The following is an 11191-nucleotide window of genomic DNA, read 5'->3' as shown; positions in this document are numbered from 1 at the left end:
TTTAAAAACAAAAGGTCACTATGCCTTTATGTTCTGTGGAAAAAAATGTATTAAATATGTTTTTAAAAATTGGTTCAGTGTGGGGCATGGGCATAGCCTGGGGGGCTGCAGGGGGCTAAATTAAGTAAGTAAATAAGAATATTTAACTGACCAATTGCATCACAGACAACGTGGTTCTGCCCCACCTCTCACCACACATAATGCCTTCCCCTCCCAAATAAATCCTGGCTACGCCCATGGTTTGGGGCCACTTAACCCACAATACTGAGCAACACGCAATCTACGCCGTTTTGACGTACTGTTTCTTTAAGAGCAGAAAGGAGGAGGTGAGTGGGGCTGTCAGCTGTCAGCAGCCGTGACTGCTGATGCTTTAACATAGGGCGAAAACACAGGGCTTTCTCCCGTGCACGATTCTAACTGCGCTTACTCAGAAGCAAATCCGAGCCCAGCAGCGGGACTTCTCTCTCAGTAAATTTTTACTTGCAAGCATGTTGCACAGCGTCAGATCCTGAGACCTGGCCTTTCATCGCTAGATCCCCGCGCAGCGCGATCCTATTCTGCTCTCCTGTTGGGGGAATTCCTCCCAGTTTAGTATTGCAGAAATGAAGTGATGGGGGAGGGAGGGGAAATGTGCTTTGCTTCTTTATGTAGACCGGTTTCTTTTTAACCCGGGGTGGTGGAATCCATGTTTATTCCAAAGCCTAAATAATGCGAGGGATCGGCGCCTTCGCTTTCCCAATGGGCAGGCGCCATAGGCAAAGGGGGCGGGCAAGGCTGCTTCTTCACCCCCGCCTTCCCTTCCAGGGATCGCGATTGGCTGCATGCGGGCTTGTGGCTTGCCAGCCTTCTTGCGGGGCTCCGGTTGCCGGTGGGGGTCAGCACATGATCTGCAGCCGGTGAGTGAGGCCGGGAAATTTGGGACAATGTCTCTGGGCAGGTAAGCCAGCCCAGCGCTGTATGCTAGATGGGGCGCATTTAGGGTAGAATCCGTAATAAGACAGCGCCGGGGGTGTTTTCCCTTTTGGTTAGGGAGCTGACCAGCTCAGTCCAGGGGCTGCTGCTGTTTGGAAGGGCCTCATGTTGAGCTTCCATTTTTTTTTAAAGGATAAAGTAAAGCAATAAAGCGCAAGGTCGCCTCCGTGCGGTTAATGGTTGTCGGAAACCTGCCAGAACAGCAATGGTTAATTTCCAAAAATAAGGGTACCAGGGGTTGCCCACAACTGGAAGGCGTGTTTCTCGGGAAGGCTTCATTCCAAATCTCGTGTGTGTGTGAATGTGTCAGTGTCAGAAGCTGGTGATGGTTACTGGCTGACAAAGGCAAAAGTCATTTTTAAGTATGCTGAAACACCCTCCTCTCCCGTATGATCGCTTCTGTGTTTTGAAAGCCGAAGGCCCCCACTTGAGGCCTGGCTTAAATTTAAAGGGCAGGCTAAAGCAGGTTTGCTCCAAAGTAAGTTCAAATGAGTTCAGAGATACATCGCAATAAATTAAGAATGATTTGTGGAAGGGGAGGGGAACGCCCAACTTCCTCTTAATCTGCTCCTGATAAATAATAGCACTGGAAAGGAAACCAGCATTTGCAGAAGTTTGGAAAGGCCGAAAGGCGCTTCCTTGTTGCACAACTGACTTATAAAAGCCGGGTTAAATCCAACCTTAATTGACAGTTCTGTGGCTGCATGTTTTGCTTAGGCTTTGGATATGTCCGCTTGCATCAGGAAACATTAAAGAATGATAGGTTTTGTAGCTCTCAATCGGTAGTGAGGTCCAAGCGGCCCCAGCCTTGCACAGCTCTGGACCCTGTGGCTGAGCAAACCCGCAATGAGAAGTTACAAAAATTCAAGGTATGCAAAATTTGCATTATTTTAGATGGCATAAAAAGCGACTGATGATGTGAAAAGCAAACTAAGAAGTCCAGGGTCCCCTAGAATCCCAGACCCACATCAGGCATGCCTCTGTCCTCTTCCACTGCCAAAAACACTCCGTCATCAGACTCTACTGCTACTCTCTGCAGAGGAGTCACCAGTGTTTCTAATATGCAAGGAAATCCTTTTGCAGTAGTGCTGTTATATTCCCGGTTCCCGGGAATCTGACTCATAAGCCAGAAAGGATATTATGCACACACCAGGAAAATGCACAGGTGTGTTGTTGCAGCACACATTTTGTGCACAAATTATAAGCTTGTGTCTTAATTTTTCCTTTGGAAAAAAGCCTTGCTCTCTGGCCACTGTTGTCTGACTCTAGCTCACTTCTTAGGCAATTGCCTCCTGGTGTGTGTGTGTGTTTTGTGTGTCTGTGTATCTGAGAAAAAGGGGGGAGAGATGATGTGGCTCCTATATGGTGAGCCTAGAAATAAAAAGGACTTGCAGGTTGGGAGGATGCCAGAGGGAGAGAAGAAAGATGGATGAAGGGGTAAAAAGCAAACAGAATGATGAGTGGCACAGCAAGAAAATAGAGCTGTGCAGTGCTGCTTACTCCACCCATTTTTTTGATCTGGTCCTATCCGTCATCAACATACACTCCCCAACAGATTATCCATGACTCTTGACACATTTCTTCCTTATTTCTTTTCTAGAACAAGGATGGACAGATACTACACTTGTGGAATCTTGGGTTTTAAAAAAATTATTATTTTACTAAAACTCTTAAGCTCATCAGCTGGAGCAAAATAGTGGGTTAGATAAGGAACAGGGTCAGGCCAGGATTATTCCTGGGATCATGAAGGGGTCCCTGCCTATAATGCTATGATAGCAGGTTATGGGATGTGATTCTTGCTATAAGCTTCCCAAAGCTGTGAACCTAGCATGTGGTAATGGAACGTCTGCTTTAATGGCAAGCTGGAAAGTTCCAAAATTATAGACCTGGTTAAGGCCCAAATTTAGAGGCCTGGAGTCCATTGGGAAAGAATGGGTACATACGTAGCAGATTAGAGGTGATTCAAGGACTGGTGGGAACTTTGCTGTGCTGAACAGATCAGTGCATTTGGGTTGGATTTGGCTACCTTTCTTCAGTGAACGTACTTACAGTGATTTAGGTTTTCTGCTGAAAGAAAGGCATTCCACACCAAGCTGACTTATGTGCGATTAGTCTACACTGAAATAGAAAACCTTGTACTGTATATATCTGGCAGCTCCCACTGGTGGATGGGCAGAAACACCTGTTGGGAAAATCCCCAAGGGAAAACTCACATATTTGTTTTCAGAACTAGAAAAGTATTCATACCAAAATCCATTCTCTAAGTGATCTTTACTCAGCAGTCTTATTTTATTTTAAGGAAGCCTTACTTTTTCAAAAACAGTTTGGAGTAAAGAAACTCTTTCTACTCTTCCCCTAAAATCCCCCAGTAGATTCTCATCTGCCTTAGGTCTCCTCTGCTCTAGATCACCTCAGTGTCCCGAGCTGAAAACAGTCAGTAGTTATCATTGCCTGTGCTAATTTTGCTTACAGGAAATTCCCAGATCCCAGGTGCAGAGCATCTCCTCTGCATGCAGAAATTCCCAGGTTACATTCCTGGCATCTGCAGGTAGATTTGGGAATGTCCCTTGCCTGTAACCCTGGAGATTCCCAGGCAATCAATGTTGACAGTACTGGGCCGGATGGATCAATGGTTTGCCTTGGTATACAGCAGCTTCCTATGTGTCCATTCAAATTAGGTTGGCTGGGTTTTCTATTACTTCAGGCAGAATCAGGGCAAGGTCTTAGAAGCACAGACACAACTGGCCTTCCTGCAACCATAGCTGTAGTAGAGCTGTCACTGTTGGAGGAAAGCCATGACAATCTCTGGTGACCTGATTGTCAGTACAGCCCCGTCTCTGTGACTAGAGCATTTCCTTATTTTTAAGTACTGTATTGTAAAGGATGGGTGAATGTAGCACTGTAAAAAAATAATAATGGGGAAAATAGTACAGTGGTACCTCGGGTTACGTACGCTTCAGGTTACAGACTCCGCTAACCCAGAAATAGTGCTTCAGGTTAAGAACTTTGCTTCAGGATGAGAACAGAAATCATGCTCCGGCGGCGCAGCAGCATCGGGAGGCCCCATTAGCTAAAGTGGTGCTTCAGGTTAAGAACAGTTTCAGGTTAAGTACAGACCTCCGGAACAAATTAAGTACTTAACCTGAGGCACCACTGTACGTATAGGGCTTCCTGGCCCTGCACAGTTATTCGTTGTCCTTTCAAGATCACTTTCTTTTAAGGAAAAAACAGGAACTCGTTTTTGGAAAGTATGTGACTTGAACACATTCAAGAACATGCTGTTTTCTACATTTCCCTTAGAAACGAAACAGAGAACCGTTTGGCATTTAAGGGCTAGTCTCACTTCTCCACTGACTTGTATGGGGCAGTAGTTGCAAGAATAAGGAACTGATGCATGTCTTATTCATGTCTGTAAAATTAGTACAACTGCTGATTCTGGATCAGGGTTGGTACCATAGCAATGGTAAGCAGTCTGCCACTTGTGAAGAGGATAAGAGTAGTTATATGTAAGCTGCTGCAGTTTCTACTGATTGAAATAGTGACCTCCAAGTCTCAGTTTGGCAGCTCATGATTCCAGGATCAGCAAATACATCTTCTGGGCAGGAGTGGGGAAGCTTCTTCAGCCCATAGGCTGCATTCCTTCATGGCTAGCTTTTCAAGGGTTGCTATAAAACACATACCCATTCATACATCATTCACACAAAAAAACCACATATGCATTCATATATACACCTATGCATGTGACATTTGTTCATTTCTTCATTCATTCAAAAGGACACACAGTCATTCACTCGCTGTCTTTCTCAATCTCACACTCATTTTCTTTCCCCTGCCCCCCAGCAGACAATCTTACTTGGCTATGAGTGATCTCCAAAGAAGAAGGCTGCCATACAGCTTGATCAGATGGTCTCCTGATAAAAGTATTGTCAAGAATATGGGAAAGGAACAAGAAGGGATAGGTGGTTTGGGGGTTAAGTAATGGATGGCATATTGAGGCTCCCAGCCTTCAGAAAGTGAATCATGAAGTTCTACTAAATGGGTGGGTGAGAATAAGGAAACGACAGATTTGCATGGGGAGGCAAAAAACGAAACAGGAAATGTTGACTGTGATGCAGTGAAATAATTCCCTTCTCATTAGTTAAGAGAAATCTGTGGTGCCATGTTCTACTGTCAAGTTGCTAAAGCCATTTTTCTTTGGTGAGTTGTGAAGTGGTTTGTTTGTTTTTTTCTTTGGGCAAAATGATATAGAAATTCTGGGTGAAAACAAGAAATAAACTCCTCTATTGAAACAGGGAAATGTTGTATCACTCTAGCAGAATGGGTAAGTACATAAATTCAATATTTGAAGGAAGAAGAATGCAAATGGAAGGAAACAATGGAAGTGGTTGTGAAGTTTCACGGCTGTGGTTACTATTTTTACCATTACTGTTTTGTAAGATCGGTTTGAGATGACAAGTGGTCGGCATTGCTTTTAGAGCAGCTATGTAGCACTGTTGCAAAATGCACTAAATATTTGCTCTTATTTACACTTTTGACAATGGAAATAATAATCCAGTATTAGCTCAAGTAAGATCAGTATTAGCCACAAGGGGGCATGCCATTGACACAGAATCAACATGAGCTGTTGTTTTACTGTTGCTGTTGCGTTCTTATGGTACTTATAAAAGTAGCTATTAGTCATTCTGTCCTTTGGGTAGCCCCACTAAAATTTGGCTTGGCTAAGGAGAAAGTTAGCTTACTACTCGTAATAGGTAAGAATATAGACCCTCAATGTCTGTTCTGTTCTTGTAGCTGAGCTTCTGATTAAGCCTATTAAAACAAATACCACTCAGGTAGTATTCATATAAAGTTCTTATAACTATGTAAATTTATCATTTTTGAAGCTTGAGGAGCCATGAACCTTTATTATGAATGACATTTTTGACTGTAGCAAGTGAGTAACATCTCTCTTGAATTTTCTCTGTTTCATATCTTTTTTTCCTGAATGTGAAATACTTCAATGTTTGCTTGGAAGAGGAGCAAGATGTTACCAAGCAAAATGTAATCCTAAGAAGTAGTGAAATACTGTGAAGAAATCTGATTCCTTTCTTAGTTTTGTAATGATTAAAGTTACTCTCTTCCACTGTTTTGCTGAGATACACTTGACTGACTTGGAGCCTATCATGGTAAAAGTATTTGGCAAGCTCTACTTGACTTTGTCCAACATATTCTAGACAAACTCATAACCAAATTCCAGATTTGTACCCCAGTCTTCCAAAACCAGCAACCAAGAATAGACAAAAATGTTTTGGGGCTTGAAAAAGAGCTGAGAGTATAGTGATTTTCAGCAATCCTATCCCTGCTGGACTTGGGAATGAGAAGCATTTTAACTCAGTTGGACTTACTTTTGAGTTGGCATGTATAGGCTTGCAGTGTAATATTGTGAGCCAAGAACATGGGTATGCAAACTAAGGCCCGGGGGCCGGATCCGGCCCAATCGCCTTCTCAATCCGGCCCACAGATGGTCCAGGAATCAGCGTGTTTTTACATGAGTAGAATGTGTCCTTTTATTTAAAATGCATCTCTGGGTTATTTGTGGGGCCTGCCTGGTGTTTTTACATGAGTAAAATGTGTGCTTTTATTTAAAATGCATCTCTGGGTTATTTGTGGGGCATAGGAATTCGTTCATTCCCCCCTCCCCCCCCCAAAAAAATTTTGGCCCCCCACAAGGTCTGAGGGACAGTCAACTGGCCCCCTGCTGAAAAAGTTTTCTGACCCCTGGCCAAGAAGATCCAAGAATAATGGCCTAATAACAGCTGCCTTGAAATCAAGAATTTCTGGCTAACCTGTTCTCTAAGGAGATGCAGATCAAAGTACTAATTCACTTGTTGTGGTCTTTTTGACTTTTAAGGGAATTCAAACAGTGGGAGTAAACTGACATGAATTTCAAACCCATCTTCCAACTGTGGATCCTTATGTTACCAAACCACTACCACCCAGAATTGATGGAGCCTCAAGAGTTCGTAGAAGTACAAAATAAAAACCCCAAACGGCTCAATTAGGGACATCCTCAATGGCTATGGAATGTTGCTTGCCCCAGAATGGAAAAGAGGTAGCTTGTAATTCAAGTTTCACCTGTTGATATTTCCTTCTTCTATGCAAAGGTGCAGGTGCATCTTTACCCCAAAATAGACTATCATTTAAGATGGCATAGTTGGCTGCCGGGAACACTTTGCACTGCAACATTTTGTTGCAGTTCTTACTTGCCCTACACTATTTGATCTCTCACTGATACCAATATTTAAAGATTTGCCTTCCTGTAGGATAGTTTCCTCCCTCTCTTCTCTGATCGTAGATTTACAATTGCATAGACAGGAGAAGACACATGCTCAGCAGCTGCTTTAGAACACATTAAGCAGTTATTCTGTCAGCCTTTCCCATCTAGATGAAAAGGTCTCTGCCGTAGTTATCCATTTTGCATTGTTTTGAAACTGACCAGTTTTTTCTTTCTTTTGTAATTTTTTGGCTCTTTTTCTTATATTTCATACATCACATTGGGACATATATGGGAGGTGATCAAGTAATAATAATATATTCAGGAGAAATTGTATTGGCTTGTTGTGAACATTTTTGAGAGTCATGCTTCTAAGTATGTGAGAACAGCAAAAACCCGCCAGGTTTCACATTGCTAAATAATAATGTTCTCGCAGGATTCAGGACCATAAAACTTTTTTCCCCCTGTTTAATTTTTTGTCAGCTCTTTTTTAGAGCAAGAAAGCAAAAACGAAAGAAACATTCCTTTGTACAAGCTGCACCACCTTCCATTCCTAGTGAAAGAACTCCCCTTCTCTATTCGATAGGTGTCAAAAAGGTGTCAAAAAAACTGCTTACAGGCAGTCAGGTTGAAGGGATGATGTAAAGTTTACTATATCTGTATAGTCCAATGGAGAGGGGACTTGGCATTTCAGGAAGAAAATGGAGTCTTGGATGCCCTTTCAGGCTGGCTGTTCACTAGTCCCCATTCAGCAAGGCTGCGGTAGCCTGATAACATTGTATGTGTTTCCTCATCCATTGAGAAAATTCTGGCATTGTTTTATAAGTGTGCCTGAGTGGCTGACTGGTTTTATATGTGTGGAACTAATGCATCCTTCTGCTTTTGCTACAATAGAAATATTGCCATTTCTTCCCCTCCACCAATCTATTTCTCTCTGAATTCTAAACCTTTGATTAGCTGTTCGACTTTGGACAACTGTCACTGGAGTGTTCTAATAGATTGCCAAGAAAAGACGATGTATTTGTTAGCCTTTTCAGTATAGAGGCACAGCTTGCATTGCACATGACTCTCTTTAGAGTTCATAAATGTAATTTCCACTGTGAGTTAACAATGCTTTCTCTTGCATACTTTTTCTAGTATTAAACCATATCTAGATATAATGCTAGCTGGCCTCAACTGAGCATGAAGGGAAGGGGGACTGGATTTGCTTCCCAGTACAGCATTGTCCTGTGTCCAGCAGTCCATCACCCATAGATTGATAAAGTGTCATTTCTGGGCATGGTGCTTTACAAAGTATAAAAGGAGAGGTCCCTGCCCAGAGGAGCTTACAATCTGAAATTCAGTACTGAGGAAGGCAAATGATATAAAGGCAGTGGCAGCTCAATGCTTTACATGTATTTAGGCTTTGTTATTGTAGGATAAAGGTAAAAATAAAGGGACCCTGACCATTAGGTCCAGTCGTGCACGACTCTGGGGTTGCAGTGTTCATCTCGCTTTACTGGCCGAGGGAGCCGGCGTACAGTTTCCGGGTCATGTGGCCAGCATGACTAAGCCGCTTCTGGCGAACCAGAGCAGCGCACGGAAACACCGTTTACCTTCCTGCCAGAGCAGTAACTATTTATCTACTTGCACTTTGACGTGCTTTCGAACTGCTAGGTTGGCAGGAGCAGGGACTGAGCAACGGGAGCTCACCCCGTTGCGGGGATTCGAACTGCCGACCTTCTGATCGGCAAGCCCTAGGCTCTGTGGTTTAACCCACAGTGCCACCCGCGTCCCTTTTTTTTTTTAAAAAAAATAATTTTTATTAATTTTACAACATAAACAAAAAACAAACAAACATAACACAACTTCCCCAAACCTCCCCTTCACTGCATTCTTGTTTTAAATTTTTTTAGCAATCCTTCATCCCTTTTTATATTTAATTCTCTTTAAAGTTTTTTAAGTTTCAATTTTTACAGCTGTAATTCTTTATATCCAATCCCTTGACATCTTAACATTCCGAAATTTTACAACAATTTTTAAGATAGATTTTGAATTTTTTCCAGTCTTCTTCCACTGTCTCTCTCCTCTGGTCACGGATTCTGCCGGTCATCTCTGCCAGTCCCATAAATTCAGTCACCTTGGTCTGCCATTCTTCCAGAGTAGGTAATTCTTTAGTCTTCCAATACTTTGCCAAAAGAATTCTTGCTGCTGTTGTTGCGTACATAAAAAATGTTCTATCTTTCTTTGGAACCATTTGGCCTACCATGCCCAAGAGAAAAGCCTCCGGTTTCTTTACAAATGTCCACTTAAGGATTTTCTTAATTTCATTATAGATCATTTCCCAGTAGGCCTTAATCTTCGGGCAGGTCCACCAAAGATGATAAAAAGTTCCTTCGCATTCATTACACTTCCAACAGTTGTTATTGGGCAAATGATATATCTTTGCAAGCTTGACTGGGGTCATGTACCACCTATAGATCATTTTCATTATATTCTCTTTTAAGGCACTACATGCCGTAAATTTAATACCTGTGGTCCATAACTGCTCCCAGTCAGCAAACATAATATCATGACCAATATCTTGTGCCCACTTAATCATGGCTGATTTAACCGTTTCATCCTGTGTGTTCCATTTTAGCAGCAAATTATACATTCTAGACAAATTCTTAGTATTGGGTTCTAGCAATTCTGTTTCTAACTTTGACCTCTCCTTCTGGAATCCTAGTTTCCTGTCCTGCTTAAAGGTCTCATTAATCTGGTAATAATGTAACCAGTCTCGGACTTTAGGTTTCAATTTCTCAAAACTCTGTAGTTTCAACTTTTCACCATCATATTCTATAATTTCACAATATTTTGGCCAGTCTGAATCCATGTTCAGTCTTTTTACCGCCTTGGCTTCCATTGGTGACAACCACCTGGGGGTTTTACTCTCTAACAAATCTTTATATCGATTCCATACATTATACAGTGCTTTCCTGACAATATGGTTTTTAAAGTTTCTATGTACCTTTACCTTGTCATACCATAAATATGCATGCCAACCAAAGTTGTTATCATAACCTTCGAGATCCAGAATATCTGTATTCTCAAGAAGTAGCCATGGTTTCAGCCAGCAAAAAGCTGCTGCTTCATAGTAAAGTTTTAAGTCCGGCAGGGCAAAGCCCCCTCTATCCTTTGCATCAGTCAAAATCTTAAATTTTATTCTGGGTTTTTTGCCCTGCCAGACAAATTTAGATATATCTTTCTGCCACTTCTTGAAACAGTCCATCTTGTCTAAAATTTGCAATGTCTGGAATAAAAATAACAATCTCGGCAATACATTCATCTTGATAACAGCAATTCGGCCTAACAAGGAAAGTCTCAGCCTAGACCATATATTGAAATCTTTCTTCACTTCCAACCAACATTTCTCATAATTATCTTTAAATAAGTTCACATTCTTAGATGTTAAATTCACCCCCAGATATTTTACTCTTTTTGCAATTTCCAAACCGGTTTCTCTTTGGAAACTATCTTTTTCCCCCATCGTTAGATTTTTTTCCAACACCTTTGTCTTATGTTTATTTAATTTGAAACCTGCTACTTGACCAAATATTTCAATTAATTCCAAAACTCTTTTTGTACTGGCTTCTGGCTGTTGCAATGTCAAAACTAGATCATCTGCAAATGCTCTTAACTTATAATGTTTAGTTCCGACCTGTATTCCTTTAACCAGCTGGTCCCTTCTAATCATATTCAGGAAAACCTCCAGTACCGATATAAACAATAGGGGGGATATTGGGCATCCCTGTCGTGTCCCTTTCTCTATTGGAATCTCGTCCATGACCATACCATTTACAATTAGTTTAGCCTTTTGCTCAGAATATATTGCACCTATACCGTTTTCAAAGTTTTTGCCTACCCCCATCCCTTGGAGATTCCTCTTCAAAAAACTCCAGCAAATATTGTCAAAGGCTTTCTCTGCATCCACAAAAATCAACACAG

At 41.8% G+C, this 11191-nt stretch overlaps 1 protein-coding gene across 5 annotated transcripts in view; it reads left to right on the top strand.

Annotated features, from left to right (window-relative positions):
* The first annotated feature begins 218 nt into the window (after window positions 1–218).
* CPVL (carboxypeptidase vitellogenic like) overlaps window positions 219–11191 on the top strand; it is a 58290-nt gene continuing 47317 nt past the window's right edge. The window contains exon 1 of one of the 5 annotated variants that reach the window (XM_081882257.1): window positions 219–326. The gene's annotated coding sequence lies outside the window, so the exon portion shown is untranslated. Of the gene's footprint in view, window positions 327–375; window positions 469–748; window positions 938–5146; window positions 5170–11191 lie in introns of those variants that run through there. The other 4 variants (XM_081882258.1, XM_081882256.1, XM_081882255.1 and 1 more) reach the window with 4 other exon arrangements.

Source organism: Podarcis erhardii (genome assembly GCF_964252035.2).
Source record: "Podarcis erhardii genome assembly, chromosome: 12".
Lineage (NCBI taxonomy): Eukaryota > Metazoa > Chordata > Lepidosauria > Squamata > Lacertidae > Podarcis > Podarcis erhardii.
This window is presented reverse-complemented; position numbering and strand designations above follow the sequence as displayed.